Raw genomic sequence first — 13,072 nt, forward strand, 5'->3', positions numbered from 1 at the left:
ATCCAATATGTTTATGTAATAATAATAATAATGTATGAAAAATATGAGAAAAACAGATTTGATGGGTTGATGGTTTGATACACCCTAACTCTTGAAATACAGTATCTGACTGATATTACTGACTGGTTCTTCATATTCCATATTCTTTAACCTATTATTTTGTTGGATTATTCACTGCTAATTGATAGGTATTTTTCTTTTTTTTTTCTGTTTTATTTGTAATTAATTTGTAATTTGTGTTTCTGTTGAATTTGTAATTATTTACTTTATATTGTATTATTAAACCTGTCACCATTCTGTTAGTTTTGTTCATGGACTTTCAGTTTGTTTTCATTTGTCACGTGTTTCCTTGTTCAGACTCCCGCCACTCGTCTGTCTCCATAGTAACTGTCATTATTAGTTCATTGGTTTCAGCTGTTCTGTTAATTATCCTCGTTTGTGTTTGCTATATAAGTTCATCCCTCACATTCATTCTCCGTTTGGTCTATATTGTAGTGGTGGACAGATCGAGGCTTTGTGAAGCAAATGAAGCAAATGTTCCATATTGTGTCAAGGCTTCGAAACAATCTGACACCCGTCTCAACGGTGACACCTAGTGGTCACTTGCAGGTGTTGATCTGAAACAACCTTGACAATGAGCCATTCAAAAATGTGTTGTTTTTTTATTATTGTATTTTTCTAATATGTGAAGCTTGTAACCTGTAGGCTCCTCACTGTGCATAATGTTATTTTGGTCATGAAAAATGAATATTAAGAAAAGAAATCAAGCCACAATGTCTCACTTCTTTATATAGATTATTATAGATTTTTATTCAAAACTATTAATTTCTGTGCTGTGGAAGGACTTAGCCTACTTTTTTTTTTTACAGATAATTTCTCCAGCCTTTGAAAAAAATCCTCTCACAAGGGACACTTGTTGCTGGCATGCAAAGATATTTTTTAGCAAGGACATACAAATGAGGAAAGATTACTGCTCTCTCTTTCCAGTAAGTTAGTGGATCATGAGTTCTGGGCAAAAACGCATCGTTGATGTATTAACAAAAAGTTCCCATAATCTGTCCTATGTTGCTGATGATGATGATGATGGGCCTGATGTTGACGTGTGGCTCTGAATGAAAATGAAAACGGCAATTAGTAACAAATCCTAAACGTTCGGCATTTATATGAAGTATAAATTACATGATTCAGATTACATAACATAACAGACTGAAACTGCTCACCAGGACTTGTGATTGAACGCATCAGTGAAGCTCACTCCAGTGTGATGTGCTGTTCAGCATCCTGCACTTTGGCAGGATTTCCAAATGCCACATTTTTGAACCTTGGGTCCAGCAGTGTAGCCAGTGCCAAGGGTCTAAAACTCTCACACATCTGGAGTGCAGACTTTTTTGCAGATGTGAGCCTATGAGCCAAAACAGGAGAAAAACATATTTATAATAATGATAATAATATGACAGTTATGGCCAATTACATGGGTAGAATGGTCATTGTGGCCTACCTAATTGTACAGTTGATTTCTGCGTTGCATGTCCTTTTTTCTGTGCAAGCTTGTGCTGCAACATCCTGTACAGTGGTATAAGCTTTGAGGCAGACACTCTCTGTTCCTCTGACATCTCTGTTGTTGCGAGTTTGAATGGTTGCAGTAGTGACAATGATTGTTGAATAATATCATACTCAAGACTTGTCAGGGGAGCAGTATCATTGTTTAAATTGGAAAGTGCAGCAGCCACTGGCTCATGTTGCTCATACAAGCGTTGTAGCATGTCGAATGTGCTGTTCCATCTCGTCTCAACCTCCTGTATCAGTTTCAGAGTTGGTCTGCCCATCAAGCCCTGCATCTCCACAAGCTTGTCCTTTGCTTTGCAGCTGGATCTGAACAACCCCACTATCTTTCTGGCTTTCTGGCGTATTTCATTGAGGACTGGGGTTTGATCTAGGGCCTTTTTCACAATCAAATTTAAAGCATGAGCAAAACATGGGACATGGCGAAGGTGGAGTAGCTGGGCACTTAGGACCATGTTGGATGCATTGTCAGTCACCATGCACTGAACTTTGGAGGTTTTTCCCCACTTAGCCGTTAGCAAGGCTTTAGCCTCCATGAGATGCTGGGCTGTGTAGGTTTGGTAAAACCTTCTTACACCCAGTACAACAGTTGCCATTTTTGCCTCTGGTGTTATGTAATGGCAAGTCACACCAAGATATCCATCCATATTAATGGAGGACCACATGTCAGAGACCTAAAAGGCTAACAAATCTGGCCTTTTGTAGGTCCTCCATTGTCTTCTCCTTGGTTTTGTTGTACCTTTCGCTGACCATTGTTTTAAGCACCTTCCGGGATGGGAGGACATAGCTTGGATCAAGCTTGTTCACAAAGGCCCTGAAACCCTCATCCTCCACGATGGTGAAGGGCTGCAGATCCTTCATCACCATGTTTAGAAGAATATCATCCAATTCACTCTGTCTGCCTTATAAAAGAGAAGATAAAACATACTTTCAGACAAATACATTGAAAAAATACAGCTTCAAATAGTGCACAGCTATTAAAAGTAGCCTACTGGTTCATTATTTAGGAACATTCCTAAACAAAGTTATGTTAGGAACGTTTATGCTCAGTGTGCAGAGAAAGATTAAATGGAATGTAGAACTACAACAATTAGGAAAACCAAAATGTCGTCGTCACTGGCAGTAGATTGGGTACTCATATGTAGACCTATAAAATGTATATTCACACAATATTATATTATATTATATTCACATTGGCCCTCATTTATCAAAAGTGCGTACACCAAATTTCCAGCGTACACCCAAAACCACGGTGACTTTGAGATTTACCAATATGGGCGTTGGCGTACGGCACGCTCAAATCCTACGCCAGCTCAGGAGGTGGTGTACATGTACGCACGTTTTGAGTTAGTGCGGAAATGCGCAGAAAAACAATTCCTAACACCACAAAACGCACTGACAAACTAAAAGATATGATATATTATGACCCACTGTAAAAAAACAACAACAACATAGTAATTATAAACTTCAGTGTTTATTTTTGTGCAACATGGACTTCAGTGTTTAATTTGTGTGACTTTACCAAAGCATTTGATTTGTAGGCATATGTATTCCTTCAGTTGCGAGCCTGTGCGCTTTACCTGACGTTTCAAGCCTTGTTTATACTTTCGCCTGGCTCCGCAGCGCGAGTCTCCGCAGACTGCGCGCGCACCTCCCCAAACGACGAGGCGTTTATAATCGATGCGCTCGCCGTTGTACTATTCTTTGAAACGATGGTTAGGCAAGGGTCAGGCCCGGCAGGTGCGCACGGACTGGGTTCAGTAATGAAAGGTTTTCAATGACCAAAAAATAATTCAGACTGACAAAATAATAAAAATGACATTATTCTTCTTTTAAATAATAATAGGCCTAATAAAAATACAAATAATAATAATAACGACATTCTTTTTCTAAATAACAATAAGCGTCATTAATAATAAAAATCATAATAATAAGAAGAAGAATATTACAAATTGTCATGCAATTGTTAATGTGAATGAATGCTACTCCACATCATCATCACTATTGTACACCCCAATACATGTGACATGATATGAAATTAAATGCTAATTGTTTCAAAACACGTGCTGTAAAATAATGCATTGTGATAGGTCATTTGCTCATCCATGTTTCTCTTCTTTGCCGTCTTCCGTGTGTCCATGGCGTAAAATGAGGGCATGGGGGAAGCGGAGACTTGAATATATAGGGGCGTGTTATTCTAATGACGATCGTTTTCAGCCGCGGCATTTATCAAGGGCAGGTATTGCGTACACCTGGATTTCAAAGGTACGCACAGCTTCATAAATCAGGCGGTGAGAGGAGTGTGTAAGCATAATCTTACGCCAACATATACACCCGTTTCTACGCAAGAATGATAAATGAGGGCCATTGAAACTATTTTTAACATGATTGGCAGTTTTTTAACATGGCTATTTTTAACATGATTGGGACATTAGGTTGTAGGGCATAGGGCTATGGACTTTCTAAACAGTGTCCCAAAAGTTTGTAATTATATTTCAATTATAATTATATTTCAAACAATGCATACCTTGCTTAGATGGCCCAGCAGTGTCAGTAGCAGGCCTAGGTACAGGGGGAATGCTATCATCCTCTGCACCCTGCACAATGGCAGGATGAGTGCTCCTCAAATGGCGCATCATGGATGATGTATTGTTGCAGTAGGCTAGCTGCCGATCACAATACACACATCTCACTTTATTTGGGGTTTCTAAACGGAAATGCTCCCACACCACAGATGTACAGCATCTCTTCTGTGGAGCCTCCATTTTTATTTATCTATCTATGTATCTTAATCTATCTATGTATCTATATGTATATATCTATTAATCTATCTATGTATCTATATGTATCTATCTATTAATCTATCTGTCTATATATATTTCTATCTATGCATCTATTAATGTGTCACTATATACTCTGTCTGTCTCTAGCCTATCAATGTGTAATTTTAAATGTAAGCCTAAATATAACTAAACAAATCGCACTATAAATGTCACTAAATCACTAAAAATCCGCTATCTCAAAATCAAACTCCTCTCACAAAAACCCACGAGGTCAAGATGCGTTGACTTTCATACAGATGTGCGATTGTCATGATACAAAACTGGAAGCAATTGCGGGTGAACAATATATTTATTGGAACTTCAACACAGAATAAGACAATTCAGGAAAGAAGGTTCCTCTCAAGGCGTGGTCGCGATCTCGCGAGTAAACAGCAGCTCCGGACGGTCCACACAGGGGAAGACGCTCAGACTCGGACACACAGGGACTTCGATGGTCAGTGCTCGGTGCTGAGTGCAGGTGCTCGGTGGTCTGTGCTCGGGTGCGGTGAAACAACAGGGATCCACTGTAGACACGACAACCCGGAAGACGACACGAACATACAAGCAGGAACAGGCAAACAACGGATGGACACTGGAATGGAAAGGTGAGTGAGTATAAATAGGGAACGGTAATGTGAATCAGCTGAGGTGGAGAATGAGAAGATTGCGAGCAGCTGGAGCACTGAACAAACACGTGAGCGGGACAACGCCCACTCACGCAAACTCACAGACATGTAAACAACAATGACACGAGACACAGAGGAAACAATGAATTCACAACCGTGACAGTACCCCCTCTCCTAGGAATGCCTCACGGCATTCCCAGAACTCCTTACCTGTCGATTGTAATCATCGATAAGGGAGTGATCCAGGATGTCACGAGCAGGAACCCAACTTCTCTCCTCCGGACCGTAACCTTCCCAATCCACCAAGTACTGAAATCCGCGTCCCCTCCGCCTGGAATCCAGAATACGACGAACCGAATAGGATGGTTTCCCATCTACGAGACGCGGCGGGGGGGGAACCGGGGCTGGCGGATTAATGCGTGCAAAAAAGACGGGCTTAATTTTGGACACATGGAAAACGGGATGAATCCTCCTGTACACTGGAGGAAGATTGAGGCGGACTGTCACCGGACTAACGATCTTAGTGACAGAAAACGGGCCAATGAATTTGGGTGCCAACTTATTGGAAACGGAGCGGAGCGGAATGTCCTTAGTAGAAAGCCACACTTTGGAACCGACGACGTATACGGGAGGCCTCGACCGGTGGCGATCGGCCTTGGCCTTGGTGCGTTCCCGCACTTGGAGGAGAGTCTCACGGGCCCTCGTCCAAGTACGGTGACACCTCTGGATGAAGGCGTGGGCGGAGGAGACCGCGACTTCGGACTCAGCACTAGGAAAAACAGGTGGTTGGTACCCTACACTACACTTAAACGGAGATAGGCCCGTGGATGACACTGGTAACGTATTGTGGGCGTACTCCACCATGGAAAGTTGTTGACTCCAGGAGGAGGGATTCTTGGAGACCAAACATCGTAATGATCTTTCCAAATCTTGGTTGGCTCTCTCAGTTTGGCCATTGCTCTGGGGATGAAACCCAGAGGACAGACTGACCGTCGCCCCCAGTAACTTACAAAACTCTCGCCAAAATCTGGACACAAACTGGGGTCCCCTGTCAGAAACCACGTCTGTCGGGAGGCCATGTAACCGAAAGACGTGATCAACGACTGCCACCGCTGTCTCCTTGGCTGAAGGTAATTTGGGCAAGGGAATAAAGTGGGCTGCCTTCGAGAATCGGTCCACCACGGTCAAAACTACCGTGTTACCCTGGGAGGGTGGGAGGGCGGTGATAAAATCTAGAGCGATGTGGGACCAAGGTCTCGAAGGCACCGACAGCGGTTGAAGTAACCCAGCTGGGGGTCGATTGGACGACTTACCAATGGCACAACTAGAGCAAGCCAAAACAAAATTGTGAACATCACGAGCCATCAGGGGCCACCAGAATCGCTGCTTAACTAGAAATATGGTACGACTCACCCCTGGATGACAAGCTAGACTGGAACTATGACCCCACTGGACGACTTCTGATCGTAATTCCTCCGGCACAAATAAGCGGTTAGGTGGGCACCGGATCGGAGGCGTTACCCCTTCTAAGGCCCTCTTGACCTTCGATTCGACCTCCCAAGTGAGCGAAGAGATAATCAGGTTCTCAGGAAAAATGCGCTCAGGAGTAGCTTCGTGTTCGGGACGATCAAAAATACGCGACAAAGAATCGGGTTTGACGTTTTTGGAACCCGGACGATAGGAAAGTGTAAAATCGAAACGACCGAAAAAAAGTGCCCACCGAGCCTGCCTGGAGTTCAATCTTTTAGCGGTTCTAATGTACTCCAAATTCTTGTGATCAGTCCAGACTGTAAAGGGTACCCCTGAACCCTCTAACCAGTGACGCCATTCCTCCAAAGCTAACTTGACTGCCAACAACTCCCGGTTACCAATGTCATAGTTTCGTTCGGCAGGAGATAATCGATGTGACAAAAACGCGCAGGGATGCATTCTGTCGTCTGAAGGTGAACGTTGTGAAAGCACTGCACCTACCCCCACCTCCGACGCATCGACCTCTACCACGAACTGACGTGAAGCATCAGGGGCTATGAGAATGGGAGCTGAAACAAAGCGGCTCTTGAGTTTGGCAAACGCAGCCTCAGCTGCGTCTGACCACCTGAACGCAGTTCTGGGAGAGGTCAAGGCGGTCAGAGGTGCGGCTAGTTGGCTGAAATTGCGAATAAAACGCCGATAGAAGTTGGCGAATCCCAGAAACCGCTGCAGGGCCTTGCGGGAATCTGGGATTGGCCACTCTACCACAGCCTTAACCTTGTCAGGGTCCATAAGCATACCTTCAGACGACACGATGTGTCCCAGGAAAGGAACTGACTGTGCATGGAAAACGCATTTCTCCGCCTTGACAAAAAGCCCATTCTCTAGCAACCTCTGAAGTACTAGTCGTACGTGTTGCACATGTTCCTGGAGAGACGAAGAAAAAATCAATATGTCATCCAGGTAAACATATATGAACTGATCGATCATGTCTCGCAACACATCATTGACTAGTGCCTGGAAGACTGCGGGACTATTGGAAAGCCCAAAAGGCATAACCAAATATTCAAAATGCCCCCTGGGGGTGTTAAAAGCAGTCTTCCATTCGTCCCCCTCCCTGATGCGGACCAAATGATAAGCATTACGCAAGTCCAATTTAGTGAAGAGAGACGCTCCCTGCAACCTCTCGAAGGCTGAAGACATCAACGGCAAAGGATAAGTATTCTTTACCGTGATGTTATTCAGCCCTCGGTAATCAATGCAAGGTCGCAGAGAACCGTCCTTCTTCCCCACAAAAAAGAACCCCGCCCCCGCTGGAGAAGAGGAAGGGCGGATGAACCCGGTTGCTAGAGAATCAGAAATATATTTCTCCATAACCTCTCTCTCAGGAACTGAAAGTGAATAAATCTTGCCCTTAGGCGGAGACTTACCTGGCAATAAATCTATAGCACAGTCATAGGGACGATGCGGAGGGAGAGAAGCAGCTCTAGACTTACTGAACACTTCACTCAGGTCACGGTACTCCTCGGGCACGTTTGATAAATCCACCGCTTCCTCCTGTAACACAGGAACAGAAACAGCAGAACAAGCAGACACAAGACACGAACTGTGACACTCAGTGCTCCAAGCTGAGATGGTACGTCTCTTCCAATCGATGCGGGGGTTGTGTAAACTGAGCCAAGGGTGTCCTAAAACTATGGGTGTGAGTTGAGAGTCAGTGATGTAAAATGATATGGTTTCAGCATGATTTCCAGAAGTGATGAGTGTAAGTTTCTCGGTGACCAAGGAGATGGGGGGTAAAGTCTGTCCGTTCAATGCGTTGACTGTGATCTTCTGGGAAAGTGTATGAAGGGGAATCCGTAATTGAAGTGCAAACTGATGATCCAAAAAGTTACCTTCTGCCCCAGAGTCAATGAGTGCAGTGCAGTGGTGATCCAGAGTTGACCATCTCAGTCTTACCGGGAGGATGGTGGAAGTGGATGAGGTCTTACCTGCGGAGATCCCACCCGATAGTAGCCTCAAACTTACTATCGGGCTGGGCCTTTTACTGGACAGCTGTAGGCATAATGTCCGTTGCCACCACAATAGAGACAAAGGCCCTGGGATCTCCGCCTTTCTTTCTCCTCCCGGGAAAGCCGAGCTCGCCCCACCTGCATGGGCTCGGGATCGTGGGAGCCGAACGTGTCCAGGCCGCTGGACCGCTGGTTCTCACTCCTACTCGGAACTGGGTTGGTGGCTGTTCTCTGCCCTATCCTGGACAGACGGGCGTCCACTCTCAGGGCCAGGTCTATGAGTCCATTGAGCGTTGAAGGAAGGTCCAGGGCGTAGATTTCTCTCTGGACACGTTCGGCCAGCCCATGCAGGAAATGGTCCCACTGCGCCTCCTCGTTCCAGCGACACCCGGCCGCCAGGGTCTTAAACTCGATGGAATAATCTGACACCGATCGGTCTCCTTGACGTAGGTCAGTCAAGACCCTGGCAGCCTCCTTCCCCTCGACGGCTCGATCGAAGACCCGTCTCATCTCCGCCGAGAGGGCTTGGAACGAGGAGCAGCACTGGTCTCGATTCTCCCACACTGCAGTTCCCCAAAGCGCCGCTCTCCCAGTCAATAGCGTCAGCACGAAGGCTACTTTCGCCTCCTCCTTTTCGAAAGTTCTGGGCTGTAATGAGAAATGCATACTGCAACGTGTCAGAAATGGACGGCAGAAATTCGGCTCACCAGAGTATAATTCAGGCGTGGGCAGTCTGGGTTCCGACTGGGAGAGAGGCACGGGTGGTGTGGGGGGAACTGCAAGTGCTGCTGGAGGTGCTGGCGCAGTGGGGAGTTGTAGCTGATGGAATCGCTGGGTGAGCTCGGACACCTGTGTGACCAGAGTCTGGATGGCGCGTCCTGTCTCCCCTTGGCTGCGCTCCTGTGCATCCATCCGGCCGATGCACACTCGAATGAAATCCTCTAAGGAAGCCGATGAATCACCCGCTGCTCCCATCGTTTGGTCCATCCGTTCTGTCATGATACAAAACTGGAAGCAATTGCGGGTGAACAATATATTTATTGGAACTTCAACACAGAATAAGACAATTCAGGAAAGAAGGTTCCTCTCAAGGCGTGGTCGCGATCTCGCGAGTAAACAGCAGCTCCGGACGGTCCACACAGGGGAAGACGCTCAGACTCGGACACACAGGGACTTCGATGGTCAGTGCTCGGTGCTGAGTGCAGGTGCTCGGTGGTCTGTGCTCGGGTGCGGTGAAACAACAGGGATCCACTGTAGACACGACAACCCGGAAGACGACACGAACATACAAGCAGGAACAGGCAAACAACGGATGGACACTGGAATGGAAAGGTGAGTGAGTATAAATAGGGAACGGTAATGTGAATCAGCTGAGGTGGAGAATGAGAAGATTGCGAGCAGCTGGAGCACTGAACAAACACGTGAGCGGGACAACGCCCACTCACGCAAACTCACAGACATGTAAACAACAATGACACGAGACACAGAGGAAACAATGAATTCACAACCGTGACAGCGATTGTGTAGTCTGTTCCCGACCCTGTCAATCAAACGCTGATTCGGCGGACCATGCCACCTGTCGAAACACTTGTGAAACACTACGAAGCGTCATTTAGCCGTAGTCACGTGACATGGGTGTTTTGAATCACCGACAAAACCTTTGCTTTCTTGCTTTTCTGTGCTGCTTCGGCCATGACTATAACATTTGGCAAACAAACGCTAGTTGGGCTCGCACGTCCGAATTTAAGGAAGTGGGGGTGGTGGAGGAAGTGACGTATATGCCGTAAAGCAGTCGAATTTTGTAGTTCTTTTTGTTTGCGGGTTACTACCCGAAACCCGAAGTTTAAAAGTATGATTAAAAACGATACAGACCCCGTCAGGCTATGGCAGACGTGTCATTCAACCTACTGTAAGTCGATGTACCATCACAAGAGACTTGGAAATATATTATGAAGGTTGAAAAGTTACCTAGTGCTGCTTTAATATATGTTATTTAAAATATAGCATATTGTTTTCAGTATCAGTTCCGACCGTTGATATCAGTCCCAATGTCTTCAGTATCTTGAGGATGTTCCACCAGATGAGATGTTCTGAACTCGTTTCTGCTCATAGTCCGTTCTGTAAAGAAGACATTAGCCGTGTCCTAATTCAGAGACTGAATCATTTGAAGGCCACTGATGTGCAATGAATTCTGGGGCATTTGAAGAAGTCTTTGGTTTGGGACAGTCTTTGTCACGCCGCTGTGACGCATTCGGCCTTCGAAGGATTCAGCCTCTGTATTGGGACACAGCAACTGGTCGTTCTTCTCAATACTCTAATCGATGTTTCCTCGTCTCCTCGCTCCTCCGTCCTTCTGCCTGTGAGCCGGAAACCGACTGAACTCCGCCATCGTGAAGGACAACCGTGAGGAACGAGAAGTGAGGAAGCTTCCAGATGAGCATCCACAGGTGTTTCTTTCCTCGCATCCTAAGGTAGCGGAGCGGAGACAAGAGGAAAGGAAACGAGGATGCACAAACAAGACATAAGAAATTAGACATGGACTTAAATACACACAGCTCTATCTACTAGTGAAGGTTTGAAACGGTGTGTGCTTTTGTGACAGTCTGTGTCAGTACAACTGACTGCCACCTTCCTAAACATGACCTTTTATAAGATAATTCATGGCTGAAGCTGAATCGCTGGTGCATTGCTAGGGTTTTCTCTTTTATTAGTTGTATTTAGTGTGAATTTGTTTCGTTTAAATTGAGACTCGCTGTTTTTGTGCCAGATAAGTACGTAATACATATAAAGCTAGGTAAATACTATTGCCATCTGCTGGGCAAATAGTGAAGTGCATGACATTACAGAAGGTTAGTGACTGATTAATCCAATGTAACATTTTATTAAGGGAGTGAACATTAGTGTTACTTTATTGGGATATTGCTATTTTTGAGCAACAGCAAAGATGAAAACTTATTCTGATGTTCAACCACATGCTAAATAAAAGATGATATTTTGCATCGACTTGCAATTCATGTGACCATTACTCGACATCAGAGAACCGTTTTTTATTAAGAAATTGAGAAATTTTATTATAATAATTTAAAATCTCATCAAGTACTTCAAACTAACATTTTAGGTCAAAGGGGTTTGGATGACAAAAAAGGGGATTCCTTGCTGTATGTCACCAACAAAAGTGAAATAAGTATCTTACACAATCTCATGCAGTCTCAAGCCTAGATTATGTGGAGATCCAGATATAATAAATGTATGGAGCACTTTCTCAGATTTTTGTTTTTTTATATATCTTCATGTTTCACGGAGATATACAGTTATTATACTATGTACATTTAAAAGCTCACTTTAAGAAGATATTTGGTCAAAAAACACTTTAAAGCGTCATTATATAGTGAAATGTTCTGCTGTGATGGTGATGGAAGGAACTTATTGTTGCTACATTAAATAATGCCTGAATTTTTTCTTGAATTAGTGTACGAATGTTTAACAAAACAAGTAATACATGTTTATCAAGAGATAAGTAGCCTAAAAACACTGGAGGACAGTGATGAGACGGACACCCCTACACCACCATGAACTAACAGGAGGATGAAATCTGTCATACAAGACTTTACGTCTGTCCTGATGAGTGAGCGAGCAGCAATCAACAAGAAAATACTCAGAGAGAAAGGTAATAACTCAATAAACTTAGATTTTATTTTAAAAATAATAATTTCTCAAAGAAAAAGACAATATATTATGACTGAGATGTGGTATAAACAATATTTAAAAAAATCGATAAAATCTATTCTGGACTTCTGTCAAACCACGTGCAAAGATTGTTTTGTCTGAACAAAATGCATTTAGTCTTTCAGCTCATCGGGACTAGCAACATATTTATAACAGTTCACTGATAATGAGAACATTCATGGCTGTTCTGGAGGATTGACTGATAGATGATAGATGTGGATATGTTGAAATCTGAGGTAAACGTTACTGTAGAAAAGGTCACTCAGATCAGTCACGAAATGTGTTAATCACACTACATAATATACATAATATTATATGAGCCAAGTCCATTTAAAAAAAAAAAAAAAATTACAGCTTGGGTTTAAATTTTCTGCAGTTTTGAGGAGCTGGATGTTGTTCACATAAACAGATATTGTTAAGACCAGCATTGGTGTGATTTGAGAAGGGCCATGTACTGTATTCATTTTCTGAGTTATAAAATGTTGATTATATGGGTGAAATGACATGGGTTTGTAGTTTTAAATCATGAGTTAATGACCATCCAAATGAGGATGTCCAACACGAAGAATGAAACATCTATTTATCTTTATACTGTATGTGCCAAGTGTTTAAAAAAAAAACATCTAGAGATGATAACTGGACACCACACATTAAATTAAACATGATGGGATAATTGCTACTGCATGCTGTTGAAAATTATTGTGCAATAATTCATACTTTTTTATTTACTATTTAAACATTAGGCGGTCTACATTAAACAGTAGTCATGAAAAACCCTGACCCAAATGCAGTCAAGTGACCTTCTTTTATATAGCGCTTTTAACAATATGAATTGTTTCAAAGCAGCTTTACA

The sequence above is a fragment of the Scardinius erythrophthalmus genome, assembly GCF_964197995.2.
Source record: "Scardinius erythrophthalmus genome assembly, chromosome: 2".
Lineage (NCBI taxonomy): Eukaryota > Metazoa > Chordata > Actinopteri > Cypriniformes > Leuciscidae > Scardinius > Scardinius erythrophthalmus.